Here is a 7,283-nt window from a genome sequence, read left to right as displayed (position 1 = left end):
GCTTCTATAACTTGTCTTTAAAAAGGTTAAAGGTTAAACTATTCTTAGTTGCAATGCTACTTTCTTTGAAACACATTTCAAATCCAAACAAGCCTGGTTTGGGGGTGGGGTCACATCCCTAAACTCTGCATCTGTACTCAAATTGTTTTGCTTTGTGCATGTTGCCCTCGGGAAGTGAGGGGAGCCAAATGTCAACTTGCAAAGCTTTCAAGTTGCCATGAGCAGGAGGGAGGGAGAACTGAAGTGAATTCCAGACATTTTTTCTGACCGCAATCAGAAGGAGGGTGTTAGGTTTCACAGCCAGCCAAAGAGGTTAATTGGAGAATGTGATTTATGACATGGCCAGAGAGGAGGGGAGAGACAGGGTCATAGGGGAACATAAATCTACGTGGGATCAGTCCTAACTGCATCCGAGTATTGCCGGAATGTTGCTCCTAATAAATGGCTCTATTTCCTTTGAAGTTTGGATCATGGCTCATGAATTAATTAGGGCATCTTTCGGAAACTCGACAGTATGTATTTTAGATTCTTGCACACCTTCCTATGATGCTCGATAGTACTAGAAAATTTGTCACCTGGCTGAAACAGAAGATGCTCCTCATTCCCACATTAACCAAGCACTTGCTAGTAAATGCATTCCATGCAGTCCATCTTCTCTGAATGGAGCCAGTATTGGGGCCAGAAAGATCGTTTTTTTCTATTGGCTGTTAGGCTACACAGTGAAGAGAGGCTACTAAAATCTTAGCTTTGTGCAGTAAGGTGAGTTCCAGCATTGATTTACACACACCAGGTGTCCTACTCCTATCTTGCTTTCTCCTGCCACTCAGCTGAATTTTCCTGGTGAACTCGCAGCCATTCACCTTCACCTCTTCATCTTAACAAAAGAACAAAAATGAGTTTTCAGGAAAAAAATGTGAAAAATCCTGAGTGACTGAAAAGGCTTAAGAATGAAGAGAAATTAGATATAAGAAAATATTTGAGAGTGTTATAAATGATATAGATAAATAAGAACAAGTAGAAACTAGTTGGAATTAAGTGATAAACTTTTTAGGCAACGATCCACTTTATCAACTCATATAGGTTGCTGAGTCCCATTTGATCAAGTGGGTGGCTGGCCAAAAAAGTTTATGGCATCTGACTTTTTTTTAAAATCATGTCAACAAGCTTCATTTCAACACTGCCTATATTTATGTCTCTTGATTGTGACAGAGAGCCCTCTTGTGGACGATTACAGAATTAAAGAATTAAATTATAGAATGTCAAAAGCAATTCTGTAGGAAGCTCGCATCTAATTCTTTACTGATCTGCTTTTCAAAATTCACAAATCTCTAAAGCAAACAAAATGAACAGGATTTCTTGTCTGGACAGTTTCCAAATTGCTACAGAATGTTTTGCGTGTGTGTTTGTGTGTTATTTAAAAAAAGCATGGAAATATTGACTTGATGGAACACTGTAAAACAAAAGCATCCTATCCTTTTTGTGTTTCCTGAATGCTTATAATTTTAGGGTGCTCTCTAGGATCACATATTGGTCAATACACCCATGGACATCTGTGACTATTGCAGCTCTGTCTTAATACATGTCAGAATTGTCCTTCACTCTGTTGATTTCAGGGTACTACGTAAAATCAATTTGCAAAGTCAGTTGGCAAAAGACCAGATGTTGAATATACGTCATGTATTCAGACAAGTTTAGAAGGCCATCCATTGGCTGCCAGTTCCCTGCTATCCGGGCTTCTTTCTCCTCCACAATCCTCCTGCTGCCTCTGCTTCCATCTCTATCAAAATTTCTTCAGCAACTCATACACCTTTATTGGAGACTGAAGCAGTGGTGAAATCCAAATTTTTTTACTACTGGTTCTGTGGGCGTGGCTTGGTGGGTGTGGTCTGGCTTAGTGGGCATGGCTTGGTAGGCGTGGCAGGGGAAGGATACTGCAAAATTCCCATTCCCTCCCCACTCCTGGGGGAAGGATATTGCAAAATCTCCATTCCCACCCCACTCTGGGGCCAGCCAGAGGTGGCATTTGCCGGTTCTCCAAACTACTTAAAATTTCTGCTACCAGTTCTCCAGAACCTGTCAGAACCTGCTGGATTTCACCCCTGGACTGAAGCATTATATATATATATAAGACAAGACATTCCTGAGACCAGGAGTTTGACCTGAGCAATGATTAATGAATCAGATTTTATAATTACAGCCTCAATGGAGATGTATTTACAGGAAATAGTTTATAGCAAGGGTCCCCATCCCCCCGATCCATGGACCAGCACCCGTCTGTGGCATGCCAGAAACCGGGCTGCGTAAACAAGCAAAGCCCCATCTGCACGATGCAGGCAGCATGCTAAACCACGCCCCCTCCAATCCGCGGAAAAACCTGTCTCCACGGAACTGGTCCCCAAAAGATTGGGGGCCACTGGTTTATAGAGATGCAATAAGCCTGATACCAAGCTAGTTATCTCCTACTTAGCGGACAGTCCAACTGCATGGAATTCATGCATGTACACCTAAGAAGAAAAACAGAAGGAAGTGAGCACAGATTAGCAATCTATCAGATAAAGAGCTTGCAGGTAGATAGACAAGGAAGAGACTGAGTAACTCCCTAACTCTCCATCAACATCCAATGGCCTCTTTGTGGCTAGTACTGTAGGTCACGAGGTGCTGAAGAGTTCACTGTCACAGACTTGAACTTCCAGCTACTTTAAACAGCCAGCTAATTCTAAAATAAGATATTGGCCATTTCTTCCCTAGTAACTTCTACACTCTTCTAACATCCTCCAGCCATTGGGGAAACAGCATTACTATAATATTTACAAAGCTATGCGGGATACTTTAAAATGATACAAATCACTAATGAGGAGGTTGCTGTTAAAACCTAAGCAGAGGACAAATAAGCTAATTCGTATGTTTGCGAATGTTCATCCAGTTAAGATGGATAAGCAACATGGTGAAATTTTCACTGGTCTTGAATTCTCAAAGGTTCTGACTGGTTCAGCTACCTGATCTTTGATTTTGCACTTTTTTTTTTTAATGGTGTGCTGCTGCAGCTTTTAATGATGGCTAAGCAATCTTCATTTCTGGTCACCATGAATTGTTGAGGACTTCTTAAACAGGGACCATCCTAGAGTAGGTGAACTCCATGTAGCAGCTGGGTATTCCTCTCATATGTGAAATATATTGTTTCAGACATGAGATTCTAGAGGGTGGATTTGGGTGGCAGTGACTTACACATGCACTACACAATCCCTTCAATGTGACTTGTATCCTATATATATATAATATCCCCATACTCTTCCCCAAACCCATCCTTTTTCTGCTCTTCCTTTTTGTATATTAAAATATGTAACTCACATTTGCACCTCAGACTAGGTTCAAATATTTTCTTCATGAAGTCAATTCCTATGCCAATAGAATTAAACAAACAGGTTTCTTTTAAAAACAGCTGTAAATATCCTCATTATAAGTGAAGGAAACTAACTCTCCACCAGATTGTCATAAGGCTGTTAGAAAAAGAAACAGGATCTTTCTACCCTAGTTTATATGGAACTATAATGGTTCTAAACCAGAGATAGTTTAGCTGCTAGAATTCTTGTAACCCCATTCTACTCATTTTAACAAATCTTGCTAAAAAATTCTGAGAATCATTCCTAGAAAAAGAGTATTTTTGGTTTAGGCAATTGCTAAAAACCTGATCTGATTACCTATATTTTACAGTCCAGAATTGGGGAAAATTAATTGATTGATTGGAATAGGAAACAAGTATTTTCCACAGCAATATTTTGCCATAGAATAACTTACTTGTAATAGTTATTGTTCTATTTCACACTTTAGCATGCAGACCTCCAAGATCAAACTGTGTAGGTATTTAAAAATAAATAAACTGCTAATGAACACACTGAATCATATATAAAGGTTGGGAGAAGTAGTAATTTGTTTTAGGTTAACAACAGCAAATTTTTCTTTAACAAAAAGGACATATTATTAAAAACAAATTTAATTAATGTCAAGAAACCTACACTTGCTTAATTTCTCCCTTCCAGAGATTATCATTATACTATTTTTTTGTAGGAAAAGGGGGCAGATCTGTTTTCCTTTTATCCATAAAAATAATCTACTGTATAAAAGGAATAGAATATAAGCAACTCTTTTGTTCTCCTTTAATTTAGTGGAAAGAAACCACTTACTAAAAGCTGCAGAACAATAATGAGACCAAGCAAATGCCGTTATATGGGAGGTTTGAGATACCTGGTGTATGATATGACACACAGCAAGCAATCCCACAAAACCTTTGTAGGAAGGTTGTTAAATTATCAGTTTTTTGTGAGGTTTCTGCAATTCAGGATGATAATCAGCAGGTGGCAGTACTTGCCTCTTATACTGATTACACTTTCCCCCCAAAATTCAGTGATCAGAATCTCTTAACTGGAAGTTTTCCAGTTCCAGAAGCTTGTGGATAATCAACAGAATTGCAAATGACAGCAATCTAGAATAAAATAGTTAACCAAAAGGGTAGATTAAGGATCCAACTATAAATTACTTTAAGTGCATCATAAGCAGCAAAGGTTTTGTTTATATTTTGTTTAATATTTAGTGCAGAGTTAGTCTTCATTGGATTAACAGGATGTAGGGAAACATTTTCCCTTCTCTGCCAAAATCCCAAGAAAACGTTATTAACAAAAAGTTTGTAAAAAGGATAACTACAACCATGGTGCATCTTCTTATTGCCTTGTACTAAAAAGTGAAAATGTCTATGGAGATTCTAAGTCATCCACGTCCTGGTTGTCCTGAAGATGCTTTTTCAAGAGGCAACTAGACTTTTCTTTGGTTTTTCTTTGGAGATGTTTCACTTCGCTCTGAGATGAAGAAGCTTCTTGGATGAGAAGCAAAACGTCTTCAAAAAAACCCCAGAAAGTCCAGTTGCCTTTTGAAAAAGCACCTTTGGGATAAAAAGTGAAAAGTGATCCAACACTGAATAATTAATCCAGAAGTAATATAAAACATTTGACTTGATTCAGATTTGCATTTGTTTTACGTAGATTAATTATATTTCACACATACAGTATAAGTTATTTTAAAGACTTTCTGCAACCATCAAATTGAAGATTATATTGTATATATAAGCATTGTCAATGCAACATGTGCTGCAAAACATACTTGGGAATCGACTAAATATTTAGCCAGCTTACCTTTTCTAATGCAAAAAAAAAAAAAAGCATTGGGAGGGGATACAGACACAGCATCTCTCCTTCAGCACTTTCACTGAGTAAAAACTTTGACCCTCCCACCAGCTGAGCCACACCTGCCCCAATAGATTAGAAACAGTACAGCAGATGTTACTATTCCATATCTTGTGTAGATAATGTTGCTCTTGTTGTATGGATAGAATAGAATAGAATAGAATAGAATAGAATAGAATAGAATAGAATAGAATAGAATAGAATAGAATAGAATAGAATAGAATAGAATAGAATAACAGAGTTGGAAGGGACCTTGGAGGTCTTCTAGTCCAACCCCCTGTTCAGGCAGGAAACCCTACACCATTTCAGATAAATGGTTGTCCAATTTCTTCTTTAAAACTTCCAGTATTGGAGCATTCACGCCTTCTGGAGGCAAGTTGTTCTACTGATTAATTATTCTAACTAATTATTCTAATTAGTCAGGAAATTTCTCCTTAGCTTCTCTCTTTGATTAGTTTCCATCCATTGCTTCTTGTCCTGCCCTCAGGTGCTTTGGAGAATAGGTTGACTCCCTTGTCTTTGTGGTAGCCCCTGAGATATTGGAAGACTGCTATCATATCTCCCCTAGTCCTTCTTTTCATTAAACCAGACATACCCAATTCTTTATATGTTTTAGCTTTCAGTCTCCTAATCATCTTTGTTGCTCTTCTCTGCACTCTTTCTAGAGCCTCAACATCTTCTTTACATCATGGTGACAAAAATTGGATGCAATATCCATGAAGAATGGATAATTATTAAGCAAATCTCCTTCTTTCAGATATGAAACTATCCATCATTGGTGTAGTTAACTAAATCTTAGATTACCACAATGAAAACAAGACAAGTGAGACAAGCAAGCTACTTTATTTGTCCAATTGGAAGGAGGTAACAAAATCCTACTAATATTCTTTTGCTACAAAGCATCGTGGTACATTACCCAGTTCCTGGGAAAAAGTAGGAAGGCCCTCAATGAATCAGAATAGTGATTTCTGACTTGATTAGTAATACTGTGTACAGCCAATGAAGATTTGATTGGATTAGTAACTGATCTGAATTTAGTTGTGCTAAACACGTTGTGCTCTACTTGCATATTTACTTACTTTCAGGGCATATAAAACTCTCCCATCAGACCAATGCTGAGTGTCACACAATTCCATAAATCTATAATTTGGGTTAAAAAATAAACAAGGTAAGTGCAACATGTTAAGCAAAGTCACAAATACAATACAACCCATAAATTGAAACACATCAAGAGGTAAACAGAATCGAAACCAAAAAGCCAACTCATCATGCAAATGAGTCATAGAGCCAAGGCTTGATGGAATAACCAAATCTTTAGACTTTCTGAATATCAGGAGGGATATTGGAGGACAACAACTGAAAAATAGGTGTTCCTGGTCCTTTTACACAATCTCTGAGAAAATATGGAGAGAGCCCACCTGACTGGAGCAGGCAAGCAGTGGGAATGGGAGAAGACGATCCTGCAAATAGTCAGCCACTGATCACGAAGGCGGCAAACAGCATCTTGAATTGTACCAGAAACTAATTGTCCATCAATGCAACTCTCCAAGCACTGAGGTTCAGGTAGTGCTTGACTTACAACCACAACTGGGGCCAGGATTTCCATTGCTTAGCAAGGTGGTTGTTAAGTGAGTCATGCCTGATTTTACATATATTTTGTTGCCACACTTGAAAAGCAAACTGTAGCTGTTAGGTGAAACATGTGGACATTAAACAAATCTGGTTTCCCCCATCGACTTTGCTTGCTGGAAGCTAGCTGGGATTCAAAGTTCTGACAGCCAAGGGACCCCTGTGGTCAGATCACATCATGATCACATTTAAGGGCACTTGGCAACTGGCCCATATTTAGGTCAATAAATATTAACCAATTGCCAAGCATATGAATTTTGATCATAAGATGATGGGGATGCTGCAAAGATTGCAAGTGTGAAAAATGGTCATAAGTCACATTTTTCAGCGCTGTTTTATCTTTGAACAGTCACTAAATGACTGTAAGTGTAAGTGGAGGACTACCTGTAGCTGGCTGTGTAAAGCAAAAATGACCCATAT

The sequence above is a fragment of the Pituophis catenifer genome, unplaced genomic scaffold (assembly GCF_029215685.1).
Source record: "Pituophis catenifer annectens isolate HBS135680 unplaced genomic scaffold, rPitCat1.0.hap2 SCAF_6, whole genome shotgun sequence".
Taxonomy (NCBI): domain Eukaryota; kingdom Metazoa; phylum Chordata; class Lepidosauria; order Squamata; family Colubridae; genus Pituophis; species Pituophis catenifer.
The sequence above is the reverse complement of the archived record's forward strand: the minus strand, read 5'-3'. Positions refer to the sequence as shown.